This window comes from Rhinatrema bivittatum, chromosome 1 (genome assembly GCF_901001135.1).
Source record: "Rhinatrema bivittatum chromosome 1, aRhiBiv1.1, whole genome shotgun sequence".
NCBI classification, from domain to species: domain Eukaryota; kingdom Metazoa; phylum Chordata; class Amphibia; order Gymnophiona; family Rhinatrematidae; genus Rhinatrema; species Rhinatrema bivittatum.
Genome location: NC_042615.1, coordinates 305934075 through 305950295, shown reverse-complemented (window position 1 = coordinate 305950295; position 16221 = coordinate 305934075). Strand labels below are relative to the sequence as shown.

The 16221-nt window shown below is 44.3% G+C and overlaps 1 protein-coding gene across 2 annotated transcripts in view; it reads left to right on the top strand.

Moving 5' to 3' along the window:
- NFKB1 (nuclear factor kappa B subunit 1) overlaps positions 1-16221 on the top strand; it is a 278175-nt gene that overhangs the window by 1573 nt on the left and 260381 nt on the right. The window lies entirely within an intron of this gene.

Here is a 16221-nt window from a genome sequence, read left to right as displayed (position 1 = left end):
TTCCCATCCCACACACCTCCGATGCTAGCCTCCCTGGCATATTTTGATTCCATTTTCTGCACCTATGCCCTGTCAGCGGCAGCCCTTGTCTTCGGTTACTATGGCTGTATGAGGAAGAGGCATAGCAGTAGCTTGTTCTTTGGCACTATGGGCCGCATCAGGGAGGGCTGCGAGCAGAGTCTCTTTCTTCTTGAGCCTCTCTGGGCCAGGATGCGGGTCAGCTGCTCTTCTTTGCCCCAGCATGTCATGGGGGGGGTGGGGGACAGCAGTGATTTTACTTCTTTGTCCCTCATAGGTCAAGTTGGTGGCTCACCTTCAGCCCTGTCCTGGGCCTCACTGGGGGAGGGCAGTGGTACTCTTTCTTCTTTGCCCTCCACCCCCCCCACCCCCCCCCCCCCCCACACACACACACATTGGGAGCAGCAGGACAGGAGACAAATCTTTTGTCCTGCTGCATGCAGCCCCTAGAGATATTTGCCTGTACATAAATCCAGGCCTGACTGCCAGTTCAATAAAAAATCTGTGACAGAGAGAAAATCTGTGGTGTGGATCCAAGACTGAATTTTCCCTAAATTTCACATGTGAACTTCCCCTTCCATTCTTAATCATAAATGCAGATTATTGTGTACTACAGGATGGCAAGGACCCATGAATCACTGCTATGGTTTGGTTCCTCTTCCTGTATGGCTGAGGCATCACTAGCATGAACTCTGTCCCGGGATTTCAGTAAGCGACCTGACTGACCTCCACTGCCATTTCAGAGCAGTGTTTGGCGGGTGAGACTGAGGTCAGGGCTCGCTGAACTGGGAAGCAGAGGGAAGAATAGGAGAGGGACAGACTGGCCAAGGAGGGAAAAAAAAGCCAGAACTATGAGCAAAAACAAAATAAAAGCAAATGATTATTGACACTCATTCCTGTCACATATTGTTCACCACCCTTTATTTATTTTTTAAATGTCTTACACAGTTGTGAGCAAAGTTTTTGAGCCATGGCCTGCCTTCCATCCATGCAGTTGCATGGATGGAAGGCAGGCCGCACACCCACAGTTGAGTTAAGCAGCCTACCTACAAGTCCCTGTCAAGATTTTACCAAAAGATATTGAAAACAATCCTTGTTGACTCACTGCAGACATAACCTGTACCTGCTAGGGGCAGAATAGCTTCCTACTTCCTTCCTCTCAACAGTAGCCTCACCCCCATGCCAGGCTCCCAGCCTTCTGCCTGTTGCTCTTCTTTTCTTGTTCCTTTAACTTAATATTGCAGTTGTCTTGAGTATCGGAATAGTAAAAGAATTTAAATAAATAAAATAAATAAATAAATATTCATTAAATGACATTTATTCTGCAAGAATGGTGAAAAAAGAGAAACCTGGGTCACTGTCACTGTGGACACCTTGGTACAGACTAATTTGTATTGGTGCTGCTGCTACCTGTCTTCACAGAAGACGCTCAATCCCACCCTGCCCAGGGTTTTTTTGTGAGTTTTTTTTTACTGTTTTCACTAATTGTTCCTATTTTCCTCTTTTATTTTTGTATTTTTTTTCTTTCTTTGGTTTGTTTAACTGTTTTATTTCTAAATACTTTGTGCCTTTATTCTCCCACTTGGACTCCCATCTCATCATTCTTTCCCTTCCACCATCTCTCTCTCTGAGCTCTCTGCCCATTCCCCCCTCTACCTCACCACTTCTTTTTCCACCAGTCGGGCAGCAGCTGCGATCTATCTCTCTGGGTATGGATCCAGCTACAGCAGGAGCTCCTGCCGGTCTGGGGGCCCGAAGGTAGCAGTTATTCCTGGGTTGTGGAATAATGCAGCACCTCCCCTGCCTGGGCCCACCACAGTGGAAACAGCCGCTTTACTAGGCCCACTGCGATGGAAATGGCTCCTTTTTTTTTTTTTTTTTTAATTATCTTTTTATTTTTAAAACCACAGCTATCTACAATAAATTCATGTTCCACGAAAACAATGTATACAAATACTGTAATTTGCAATAAAAAAAACAAGAACCACATCTTGACCACATTCCCTCCCCCTTATCCCTACATACTGTGAAGATACCGGTCCTCAAGAAAAAACATCTTTCTCCCACCATGACCAGTACAAGCCCCATTCTTTGTCATAGGAATGCGCTTGATCTCTCAACAGGTATGTAAATTTCTACATTTGAGCGATATCTGTCACTTTAATCTTCCAGCAAATGAGCTCTGGGGATCGCTTCCACATTTGAGCCACTGTGAGCTGCGCCACATGCCTGACTTCAGTGTCAGGAAAAATAGTGGAAAGTGTTCTAAACATCAAAATCACAGAACATATAGAAAGACATGATTTAATGGAACAAAGTCAGCATGGCTTTACCCAAGGCAAGTCTTGCCTCACAAATCTGCTTCACTTTTTTGAAGGAATTAATAAACATGTGGATAAAGGTGAACCGGTAGATGTAGTGTACTTGGATTTTCAGAAGGCGTTTGACAAAGTTCCTCATGAGAGGCTTCTAGGAAAAGTAAAAAGTCATGGGATAGGTGGTGATGTCCTTTTGTGGATTACAAACTGGCTAAAAGACAGGAAACAGAGAGTAGGATTAAATGGACAATTTTCTCAGTGGAAGGGAGTGGACAGTGGAGTGCCTCAGGGATCTGTATTGGGACCCTTACTTTTCAATATATTTATAAATGATCTGGAAAGAAATATGACGAGTAAGGTACCGGTAATCAAATTTGCAGATGATACAAAATTGTTCAGAGTAGTTAAATCACAAGCAGATTGTGATAAATTGCAGGAAGACCTTGTGAGACTGGAAAATTGGGTATTGGAATGGCAGATGAAATTTAATGTGGATAAGTGCAAGGTGATGCATATAGGGAAAAATAACCCATGCTATAGTTACACAATGTTAGGTTCCATATTAGGTGTTACCAGCCAAGAAAGAGATCTAGGCGTCATAGTGGATAACACATTGAAATCGTCGGTTCAGTGTGCTGCGGCAGACAAAAAAGGAAACAGAATGTTGGGAATTATTAGAAAGGGAATGGTGAATAAAATGGAAAATGTCATAATAGAAACCTAACCAAACCTATTTCGTGCCAAAATGTAAACTGTTGTGATGGTGTATTACTAAACGACGGTATAGAAAAATTTAAAAACCAAAAAAAACCCTCTGTATCGCTCCATGGTGAAACCACACCTTGAATACTGTGTTCAATTCTTGTCACTACATCTCGAAAAAGATATAATTGCGATGGAGAAGGTACAGAGAAGGGCGACCAAAATAAAGGGAATGGAACAGCTCCCCTATGAGGAAAGACTAAAGAGGTTAGGACTTTTCAGTTTGGAGAAGAGACGGCTGAGGGGGGATATGATAGAGATCTTTAAGATCATGAGAGGTCTAGAACAGGTAGATGTGAATCGGTTATTTACGCTTTCGGATAATAGACTAGCGTGAAGTTAGCATGGGGCACATTTAAAACTAATTGGAGAAAGTTCTTCTTCACTCAATGCACAATTAAACTCTGGAATTTGTTTTCAGAGGATGTGGTTAGTGCAGTTAGGGGCGGATTTTAAGAGCCCTGCTCGCGTAAATCCGCCCGGATTTACGCGAGCAGGGCTTGAGCGCCGGTGCGCCTATTTTACATAGGCCTGCCAGCGCGTGCAGAGCCCCGGGACTCGCGTAAGTCCCGGGGTTTTCCGAGGGGGGCGTGTCGGCGTTTCGGGGGCGGGCCCAGGGGCGTGGTTTCGGCCTGGGTGGTCTGGGGGCGTGGCCGCGCCCTCCAGAACTGCCCCCGGGTCACGTCTAGGCGCGCCAGCGGCCCGCTGGTGCGCGGGGATTTACTTCTCCCTCTGGGAGGCGTAAATCCCCCAACAAAGGTAGGGGGGGGTTTAGACAGGGCCGGGGGGGGTGGGTTAGGTAGAGGAAGGGAGGGGAAGGTGAGGGGAGGGCGTTAGCGAATTCCCTCTGAGGCCGCTCCGATCTCGGAGCGGCCTCGGAGGGAATGGAGGTAGGCTGCGCGGCTCGGCGCGCGCCGGCTACACGAAATCGGTAGCCTTGCGCGCGCCGATCCAGGATTTTAGCAGATATGCGCGGCTCCGCGCATATCTACTAAAATCCAGCGTACTTTTGTTTGCGCCTGATGCGCCTACAAAAGTACGCAAGGGCGCCCTGTATGAAAATCTACCCCTTAGTGTAGCTAGGTTTAAAAAAGGATTGGATAAGTTCTTGGAGGAGAAGTCCATTACCTGCTATGAATTAAGTTGACTTAGAAAATAGCCACTGCTCTTACTAGCAACAGTTGCATGGAATAGACTTAGGGGCGGATTTTAAGAGCCCTGCTCACCGGTGAGCCTATTTTACATAGGCCTACCGGCGCGCGCAGAGCTCCGGGACTCGCGTAAGTCCCGGGGTTTGGCGAGGAGGGCGTGTCGGGGGGCGGGCCCGAACCACGCGGCGTTTTCGGGGTGTGTCGGGAGCGTTCCGGGGGCGGGCCCGGGGGCGGGCCCGGGGGCGTGGCTACGGCCCGGGGCGGTCCGGGGGCGTGGCCGCGCCCTCCGGACCCGCCCCCAGGTTGCGTCCCGGCGCGCTAGCGGCCCACTGGCGCGCGGGGATTTACGCCTCCCAGAGGGAGGCGTAAATCCCCCGACAAAGGTAAGGATGGGGTTTAGACAGGCCCGGGCAGGTGGGTTAGGTAGGGGAAGGGAGGGGAAGGTGAGGGGAGGGAACGGGGGTAGGCTGCGCGGCTCGGCGTGCGCCGGCTATACAGAATCCATAGCCTTGCGCACGCCGATCCCGGATTTTAGTGGATACGCACGGCTCCGCGCGTATCTACTAAAATCCAGCGTACTTTTGCTTGCGACTGATGCGCCAGCAAAAGTACGCCTATTCGCGCGGTCTGAAAATCTACCCCTTAGTTTTTAGGTTCTTATGGCCTGGATTGGCCACTGTTGGAAACAGGATGCTGGGCTTGATGGACCCTTGGTCTGCCCCAGCATGGCATATTCTTAAGGTGGGTCACATCCGGTGATGTTCTCGCATCCCCAGCGGGTCCGGCCATTGTCCAAAATGATACAGTGCAGGATTAAGCTCCAGCCATTCAGAATAAATTTCCATAATGCAGTCCGTGACTTCTGACCAAAAGGAATGGGCCAGCTGACAGTCACACCGCATGTGCATGTACATTCTCTTCCTCCAAATTATAACCCAGACATATCAATTTTAGCAACCCCGCCCCCCCCCCCCAGGAATTTAATATTTATTTATCGAGTTTTATATACCGTCATTCGGTTTCGCCATCATAACGGTTTACAAAAATACGAAGGATTTACAAGGTTAAGGAGGATAAAAAGGTTTTCAAAAAGGTTCAAAAGATTAACATAGGGAAATCATATACAACGATGAAGCAACTTATACATCAACTCTTGCCCTTTATAACATATCATGATATTATGTGACCTTTTCCAAATAGATTTCCAATCTTTGCTATCATAATTTGTATTTAAATCTACATTCCATTGTTGCATTAAACCATTAATGGTCCCCACCTGACTCATCCTTGATCAGATTGATATATATATATATATATAAGTACGAAATCAGATGCTGTGCTCTCCTTTTACAGCATAACACCCCATCACATTCATCCAAAATATAATCTAATAACACAGTTCTAATTAGGTCCCTCTGCAACTGCAAATATAGATATCTGGTACAAGGCAGGATCTGGAACTACTCATCAGATCCGTGAACGATTTTTAGGTTAACATCTTCCACCAGCTGGCCCCCCGCTATTGCCCACCTTTCTATATCAGGGGAAAAAGTACATTGAGATAACTGCGTGCTTCGTTTTAAAGAGATCATATAAGATCTGGTCCCGTCTGCTAACGGTATGCAGCGTTGGACTGCCCTCCAGACTCTTAAATTGTGGACTATAATTAAGAGTCTCCTAAGAACCAATCTTAAGACAAAAGAGGAAGAAGGCATGTGCAACAAGGATGCCAAGCTACATCCTCTTGCTGCCTCCTGTTTCATCTCTGACCATGATTGTGATGGGTCAGTTCCCATCCATACACTCAAGCATGCCAGTTGGCACGCCCAGTAATACCACTGAAGCTTGGGAAGGCCCAACCCCCCTGCATCCCTGTGACTCGAGAACACTGCATGTCTCAGCCAGGGAGGTCTTCCCTGCCAAAGAAAACTGAACTTGTGCTCCTGAGACTCCGAAATGCAGATACTGGTATGTTGCAGGGTAAATGTATAAAGGGATATACCAGACGAGGCAATGCAGCCATTTTTTATGACATTGACCTTGCCCAGCAATGAAATGGGGAGTTGAGTCCATCTCTCCAAGTCTTTTCTTATTTTCATTAATAGTGCAGCATAATTATCCTTACTTAATTTTGAAAAATCTTTCGAAACCCAGTCCCAGGTATCTGAACCCCCTTATGTGCTTTTTGAAACCTCTCCACCCTCCCCACCATCATTATTTCAGACTTAGAATAATTTATAGTATATCCGGACAGAGATCCGTAATAGTCCAGCAGTTCCCTCAAAGCAGGAATAGATTTTGAAAAATCCTTTAAGTATAAAAGTGCATCGCCCGCATAGAGCGAGATCTTTTGCTGACCTCCTCCCAGTTTTATTCCCTGGATAGTCTTAAGAGTGCAGAATAGCCTGAGCCAATGGTTCTGTTACCAAATTAAATAAGGGGCATCCCTGCCTTGTTCCCCTGTTAATACTGAATGGGTCAGATACCCCACCCGAGACCACTCTAGTTCTCGGCCCTGAATATAAAGCCTGTATCCAAGACATGAATGCTTCTGGGAATCGAAAGTGCCCCAGCACCATAAACAGAAAGAGCCATGAGAACCTATCAAACACTTTATCTGAGTCCACTGATAGAGTAGCCCCTGCCAATTTCTTTTTAGTCGCCATTTGTAGAATATTAAATAAGTGTCGTGTATTGTTAGTTGACAAACGCCCTTTCAGAAAACCAGTCTGATCCGGGTGAATATGGGTTGACATTATATCTTCTAACCTAAGCTGAAGAATTTTAGCCAACTGCTTCACATCAGCATTAATCAATGATACCAGTCTCTACGAGGTGCATTCCAAGTGGTCCTTGGGGTTTTTTATATATCAAAACAAATGAGAGCTTCTGTCAAGTCCCCCCATCTCCGCCCCAAGGATTCACAAGTGATTAAATAGCGTACTCAAATAGGGGACAGCCAAATCTGCAACGGCTTTATAAAACTCAATTGGAAAGCTATCGGAACCTGGGCTTTTACCACCCACCAATATTTTCATTACTCGAAGGACCTCATCACCGTAATGGGGGCTGTAAGCTCAGCAACTTCCTCCTCGGTAAGTTTTGGTAGCCCCAAGGATTCCAGAAAAGCTAAAAATCTCATCTTCGACTGGCTCGCACTGGGCTCTCTAAAACGTGAAGAAATGTGCAGCAAACTGCTTATTAATTTCAGAAGGCAAATGTTTAACATTCCCCTGTGTGTTCCTTGCACCATAAATAGGATAAGTTTCCTGCCTTGCTCTAATAATTTTTGCCAGTAAGGATCACGCCTTTCCCCCGTATTCATAATACTTCGTTATTCTAAACAGAGGTATCTTTTCTGTTTTCAAGATTTGTGACTGCTTCAATTGTCTGACTAAAGATATTTCTTTAAAGATTTTAGTAGATCCCTGCAGTTTGTTTTTGTTCCAACATTTTCACCTTAATTTCTAATACTTTTTGTTCCTTTTGCCTAAGGGGATTTAGATGACTTGCATAAGATGATATAGCTCCTCTAACCACCTCTTTAAGAGCCTCCCACCTTAACATGGGGCTGAATGCTTCAGAAGGGTTATGAAGTTCATAATCCCGGATCACTTCGCTGATTTTTTTTTCCCCTTAAAATCCTTCCTTCCCAGTAATCTCCATGGTCTATAAACCCCCTGAATTGGACTCAGTCCAAACATAATTGAAACTACATAGTGATCTGATATAGTGTATGATAAGGTATCTGCATCTAGCACTGTGGTTGCCTGCATTCTGTTACATAAGAAGTAATCAATATAGCTATAGATTTGTTGTCTATGGGGAAAAAAAATATAATCCTTGCTACCGCTGTTCCACTCTCTCCAGATATCCACCAAATTAAACAATTGCACAAGGTTTATAAGACCTCCCTTCGCTTCACAACTAGCTACATTCGTGCGAGAGTGGTCCACAAGTGGATTGACACAGAGGTTCCAATCTCACCCCCCCCCCCCCTCCCCACACACACACACACACAGTCTCATAGTATCAGATCCCATAAGAATCTTGCTCAGATGATTTATCAGACTGACCGCTATGAGGACCGTACACAGCCACATATGTGATTGCCTGGCCCAAAAGACTGCCCTCTGTGCAGACATAGCAGCCGTCTGGGTCGCATCTTGATTGAGGTACTTGCAGTGGGAGATCTTTATGAATCGGGATACATACGCCTCTGCCACGAGAGAAGCTGCGTACACTTTGCTCACCCCAGGACCTTTTAATTTCTCAGGCTTGTTAGCCACTAAATGCGTTTCTTGCAAAAATGCAATTGGCGCACGCTTTTTTTTTTTTTAATATATTGGAGAATTCTAGACCTTTTTACCAGTGAGGAAATTCCCCGAACATTCAGAGAAACTATTTTGAAGTGGGAAATGGCTCCTTTCTTGGTCCCGCCGCTGTAAAAGTGGCTCTTCTCCCGAGCCTATTGAAAGATGCGTGGATAAACCAAGGTAGGCTTACGACGACATCGCTACGCCCCCCCTCCCTCCTGAGCTTGCAGAGCCTCTGTGGTGCCGAGCCTGGACAGCACAGCCATGTATTTTTTTTATTCCTTGATCAGCCAGCCGGTGTGCCCTCCTTCAGGATCATTCAGGGCCCCCCTGGGAGGGATCCTCCCATTCGAGCACCCCTCCAGCAAGGGCTCTGGGCGAATACAAAAACATATAACAAAACATACAAGCAGTTTAAATGTATAAAGACATGCCAAATCAAACAAAAAACAGTAAAAGACATAAAATATATATAACTGTACAATATAGAGACAAATCATCAAAACCTCATATAACAACCTTATTTACGGTATTTATTTACAGGTTTATAGACTGCATCTCTCGAAAGGCTTCAAAGTGGTTTAATAACAATGCAAGGCAACATTACAGCACACCTTGAGCAGAATAAACAAATAAGAGTAAATAAATGTTCACATGGCAATCTTTTTTTGGCTATATAACTTTTATTTTTGTTTCTTCACTTTTCAAATTTGATATTCGTTTCACCTGTCTTGCATTCCATAGAGAAAGTAAGCCCTCTGGGGATAGGGAAATACCTACAGTACCTGAATGTAATCTGTTTTCAAGTGCCTGAAAAGCAGAATATAAATCTAATAATTAGTTGCAAGTGTCATACAGCATGACAGAGTAATGGACAAAGACACTTTACAGGCCCAGGAGCAGATATTGACAGTAAGTAGTAGCAACAGCAGAACGTTACAAAGCTAACATTAAGTAAACCAGCAAACTGAGCAGCAGAAACAAGGAAGGAAGTCTGATAAGAGCATAAGAAATATAAGGAGGCCCAGGGCGTCTATAGGTTTGCCTTTAGGGAAGCCGGGAGGAATTATTTTTCCACTTTGCAACAAATAACTTTAAATCGCCCAAAAGAACTTTCATATCGTGAAAAACTGTAGTAGCTCCACAGGATGCCCGTGATCAGCCTGACTGTTTGGCCTGAGAAAAGTTTGCGATTCCTCCAATAAATTGGTAGACCTGCAGAAAGCCATAGACCCAGATTGTCAGGCCCCTCTAAATATTACAGCTGCAAGTCCTCGTCCTATTAGGTGGACATCTTTCCGTTGGGTGTCCCTTTCTGAACCTGAGAGCATTGTTTCTAGTTCCAGGTCTTCATTCTGCCCCTAGAGGTTTGTCCTTTTATGGATGCTCTGAATACTTCAACCACAATTTATTGAGCTTCTAGGCAAAATGGTGACCCTTCCATTAGTTGGTTCCTGAGCCATTCAAGAGGGCTTTAGTGAGACGCATTTTGAAGCAGTCAAGGTGTGCCTGCTAGTGAAAAGCCTATTTAAGTCTCCCAGCTATTGCAAATATTATAGAAAACATTGTTCTTAAGTGCAGGACTTTCTTGAAGAGAATGAGATATTGTATTCCTGTCAATGTGACTTTCGAAAGGCCCAATTTCACCAGCAGATTTTGTATTGCAAGAAATTGATAGTAAGGGTCAGTAATGTTAGTTTTACTGGCTATATCTGCTGCATTTGACTTTGTCAGTTACGAACTATTGTTGAAGAGATTAAGCTGCTTTGGAATTAGGGATATGTGGCATGGTTTCAGTCTTTTTTTCAACTAATCATCAGGCACAGGGGAGCAACGGTCAACATGAAGACCAGTTACCGATGGGGATGCCACAAGGTTCTGCCTCATCAGGAGTCATTTTTAATTTACATTTACACCCCATTTATCCCTTATAGCTTCTTACGGGATGCAGTTTAGACTTTATGTGGATGGTTTACAGATATACTTATTTATTTTATTTTGGGGTGGGGTACAGTAAAACATACATAATTAGTAAAACAAAATAACATAAATACATGTTTGATATCTGTATAAGATGGTATATTAAAGGTATACACTCTAATACATTCCAGTTTCAGGAGCAGCTGTTTAATAGAGGTACATAATGCAGGAGGTATACAAGGGTACACTTTCAAAGAGGTAAACTATCAGGAAATGCAAGCTGGAAAAAGTACGGCCTTAATAATTGTTTAAACAGCTTCGGATCTTTAGTTAAGCATAGAAAAAGAGCATTCACTGGTCGCAGTACGACATCCTGTAGGCCATGCCCTGAAGAATGCAGAACACAGGCAGGAGGTTGGATTCTTAAGGTAGATTGTATCCATGTGAGGTGACAGTATAGAAAATGTAAATGCCACCAAGACAGAGGTGCTTTGGATTAGCCACACTCACCCCCCCCCCCCCCCAGTCCCACCAGTGTAGCCAGTTTATTGTTTAATGTCCATTTAATTAGGTTTTCATTAGAAGTCCACGAACTTGGTTTCATTGGGGATTTAAGGTTGTCTTGCATACCACAGTTAAAGTGTTGTAAAAGCTTTTTATAAACTGCATGTGATGAGAAGACATTTGTATTGTCGGTGACTGGTTCAAGTCTGTTTTTATAGTTATGGATTTCCTCAGTGCCTTGTATTGTGGATTACCCTAAAAATCAGCTTTTAAGTCCTTGTAGTTAATACAAAATGCCACTGCTCAGTTGATTACTGGCTGTGATCCATGGGAACACATTTCTTTTCAGTTTAAAAATAAACAAACCAAAAAAACTTGCATTGGTTGCCAGTCAAGAACAAAGTTACATTTAAGGTTGTTACATTGGTCTTTAAGATGTTAAACAGCAATGGTCCAAGTTATTTTGTGGATTCGCTGATAAGATACAGTGACTTGCAAAAAGTATTCATTCCCTAAAAATTCAGCAGATTTGTGTGGATTACAAATGCCACACAGAATGTTCCAGACAGTGTTTACTGCAAACCAATATACTCTTTAAAGTAAATTTTCAGTCACAATGCATTATTTCTCTTCATTTTTTGTAAAATAAAATTAAAACTGAAAAATGTTGCTTGCATAAGTAATCAACCCCTCTGTTATGGAAGCTCCAAGTTTACACAGATGAAAGATAACAATTGGCTTCTATCTGTGAATTATTAAAAAAAAAAAAAGTCAGCTTTTCTGGATAAAAGACCCCCCTAATTCTAGTACAATTGGTCAGACTGTGAACCTGAAGGAAAGCTGTGAAAAAGAAGACCAAAGAGCATTGTAAGGAAATTAAAGATAAGGTTATTGACATGCACAAGATAGGAAAAGGCTACAAAATAATATACAAGTGCATGGATATCCCAGTGAGCACTGTTGGATCAATTGTGAGGAAATGGAAGCTGCATCGTACCACCCAGACACTGCCTAGACAAGGTTGTCCCTCAAAACTCAGCGTTGGAGCAAGAAGGAAACTACTTCTTGAGGGAAGCCAAAGAGAGGCCAACAGTCACTTTGAAGGAATTACAGAATTCAGTGGCTGAGACTGGAGTGGAGGTGCACCAGTCAGTCAAATCAAGAGCTCTGCATACGACTGGCCTGCATGGGAAGGGTGGCTGGAAAGAAGCCATTACTGAAGAAAAACCACATCAAAGCACATCTGGAGTTTGCAGAAAGCATCAGAGTGACCCAGCTAAAATGTGGAATGTGGTCAGATGAGACAAAAATAGAGCTTTCTGGCTAAAATTCAAAATGCTATGTGTGGCGCAAACCTAACACTACTCATTCCTCTGCAAACACCATTCCAACAGTAAAATATGGGGGTAGCAGCATCATATTATAAGGTTGCTTTTCCTCGGCAAGGACCGGCCATCTTGTTAAAATTAAAGGATGGATGGATGGTGCAATATACAGGGAGATACTGCAAGACAACCTGCTTTAGTCTGCTAAACAACTAAAACCAGGGAGAAAGTTCACCTTTCAGCAGGACAATGATCCCAAGCACAAGGCCAAAGCAACACAAGAGTGGTTGAACAACAAAAAGGTGAATGTTCTACGATGGCCAAGTCAAAGTCCGGATCTCAGTCCAATAGAGTATCTGTAGCACGATTTGAACATTGCAGTCTATAAGCGTCATCCAACCAACCTGAACAACCTGGAGCAAATCTGCAAGGAAGAATGGGCAAAAATCACTCCCAAACAGTGTGCAAAGCTGGTAGAAACTTACCATGACAGACTTAAAAGCTGTTATTGCAGCAAAAGGTGATTCTACCAAGTACTAGTCTGAAGGGGTTGAATACTTATGCAAGCAGCATTTTTTTCAGTTTTTAATTTTATTTTACAAAAAATGCAGAGAAATAATGACTTGTAACTTTAAAATTTTACTTTACGAACATACTGGTTTGCAATAAAACACAAATTGTTCCAGACAGTATTAAGTTTCATTTGTAATTCACACAAGTCTGAACTTTTAGGGGGTCAAATACTTTTGCAAGTCACTGTATATACCTAGCTGATCTTTGCATTCTGCCACCAAACATCTTTTGGTGGTTTCAATTGTTAGAACTGCCATTTGGAAGAATCCACAAATGAGTATTTTCTCTTGCTGGACCAATCCTGTGAACCTGCTTCCCAACTATCTTTAGAAGATAGAAAATTATACATTTTTCATGCAACAGCTTAAGGCATTTGGGTAATGAGCTGTGGGATGGGCTACAGAAAAACAGTTATCCTTCTGGTGGGACATGTGTGCTAAATTTTATAGAACATATTTATTATGATGTTTAGTTTGTCAGTTTTATTTGATGTCATTTTTATGTAATGTTGATGTTATTGTTATGTTCAGTGTAGGTAGAATATAACAATTTTAATAAATAAGAAATGCCATGCTGAGTCTGACAAGGAGGTCCATCAATCCCAGCATCCTGTCTCCGCCAGTGGCCAATCTGGGTCATAAATACCTGGCAGATCCCATAAAGTACATCTGTTTCTCATTTCCAGGGATAGTAAGAGCTTTCTTTAGTCTGCCTGGCTAATATTTATAAACCTGTCCCATCCCCACTCATGATTTTTTCAAATTCTATATTGTCCCTTCTAGTTAACTCTTTTTTCCAAACTGAAGAGCACTAGCCTGTATAACCTCTCATCATTGGAGAACTGTTCCATCCCCTTTTATCATTTTTGTCACCTTGTCATGTTTTATTTACACCTTCAGAAATTTAAAAGATTGGTAAAGCAAGACTTCCCTCTGCTAAAATCAAGTTGATTCTTCTCCATTAAACCATGTCTGTCTATATGGCCAGTGATTTTTTGCTTTTAAGAATGGCTTCTTACATTTTGCCTGGCACAAATATCCTACTCACTGGTCTATAGTTTCCCAGATCATCCCTAGAGCCCTTTTAAACAATTGACATAACATTGGCCACCCTCCAATCTTCAGATATTGTGGCTGTTTTAAACGATATGTTAAAGATGATTAACAGGTGTGAAATTTCATATTTGTGGAGATGCCATCCAGATCTGGTGATTTGTTACTCTTTAGTTTGTTAATTTGCTCTATTACATCTTTCATTATCACAGAGTTTTGCTTTAGATGCTCAGGTGTGGGTATGTTCCCGACATTCTCCTCAGTAAAGACCAAGGCAAGGAAATTTCTCCAAGGACAAGCAGGATGGTAGTCCTCACACATGGGGGTGACATCATCATCACATGGAGCCCGGCATGGAAAATTTCTCAATTTCCAGAACTTTGATTTGGCTGGCATACTGAGCCTGCCCAGCATGCCTTGTACCACACGTCCAAGTGGGGTTCTTCTTCAGTCTGTTTTTATTCCATGGAGATTTTACTTTGCGGTGTGAGTGAGCTAAGTTTTAAAGAAAAACTTATGGGAACCCCCCCCCCCCCCCCGGATTTCCTTGGGGTTTTCCTCAAGTTCCATTGATGCTGGGTCCCTCTCAGTCCCTCCCATAGCATCCTTAGATAGTTTCTCAGCATTTTTGGGTACATTTTCTTTCGTTTTGACCTCCCCTGTGGCGGTGGTGCCCGAGGGCCGTGTCTATCACGGACTTGCATGATATGTGTCCTCTGCCTGGGAGCATCGTATGATGCGCAGGGATGGCGCAAATATGCCCAAATGACCCCCAAAGGGACTTACGCCTAACTCGACAAGATGGAGAAATTCTTCGGGTCGGGCAAGTCTGAGCCCTCGGCATCAGCGGCGTCAGCACCAATGGACCTTGGAGACGCACCAATGGACACCACGCCATTTACATCTGCGGAACTGTCTGTTCTGCCGATGCTGCCGGTTGATAGGGGTGCCGGAGACTGGCCACGTTTGGTCTGCTCCAGGTCTAGGAAGCTGTGTTCCTCAGCTTTGACCTCTGCACCGGGGAAAGTCTGGGCCGAGGAAGCATCGGCACTGGTCGCCTTTGATGTACAGTGCCGGGCACAGGGATGTCGTGGCTCATGCCGTGATGCCCCCGATGCGACTCCCGCAGCAAGGTGCGCCCATTCTCCGTAATGCCAGTCGCTAATCCACCTCAGGGATCCAAGGAAGATCTAGCCACCCCTCCTTCCTCCCAGTCAGTGTTGGTTTCGGCAACATTCGAGGAGGAGCTGGAGCAGACACTGGAGGGCATTGGTCCAGTGGCACCAAATGCACTGATGCTGTTCCTGTCCACTTTAGAATTGCTGCTGAAACAGCTCAATGTGCTCATTGGTGTGTTACTGGCCCGGCTGGTGCTGGTTCATGGGACGCCAACGATGCTTGGTGGGGCACCAATGTTTCCCCAGACTGATGTGGTGGTCATTCCCGGTTCCAAGGAGGAGGAAACTCTGCCTAAGCTGCCAGAGACACTGCGGCCTGTACCGGATTTGCTGGTGACTGTGCCTCTGGATGAAGGCAGAGTTCTCAGGGTCCCATTTCCTGTTTACAGTGAGGATTAGGGTCCCTATGACCCCTGGAGGGATGCTATGGAGCCGCCCTCTGAGAGCTTGGAGGGTCTCCCCTCAGAACAGACTCCTCCAGAAGAGCAAAAGAGGTCCCCGTCGGAGGACTTATCCTTCCCAGTTTTGTGTGGGTAATGGCAAAAGCCATTCCATTTTAGTTGTTCACAGAGGAAAATACAATATGCTGGAAAACCTCCATTTTGTGAAGCCTCCTACGGAAATCGTGGCAGTCCCAGTGCATGATATCCTTAGGAGCTGCTGTTGAGGATATGGGAACACCCTCTCACAGTGCCTCCCGTTAACAGAGGCGAGTGCACGCCTTCGGTGCCGCGCACCTGTGTCACGCGCCTAAGGAGCGCGACAAAGGGGCATGCCCCTTTGTGCGCCCCTTCGTGCGCTCCAAAAAGCTGCTCAGTGGTAATTTCCCCCAGCTAACCATAGAAGCTATCCTTCCACACAGTAATAGGCTCTCACCCAGCTTTATGACATACGGAGTCTCCCTCAACTTTCTTACATCTTCCTAACAGTCTCTCACTTAGCTTTCAAACAGCTCTCAAACAGATGGATTCAAACAAACTCAGTATTCCTACAGACGGAATCTCTCCCAACGACCTAACAGCTTCCTAACAGACGCTCACTCAGCTTTCAAACAGACGGATTCAAACAGACTCAGTATTCTTACAGACGGAATATCTCTCAATA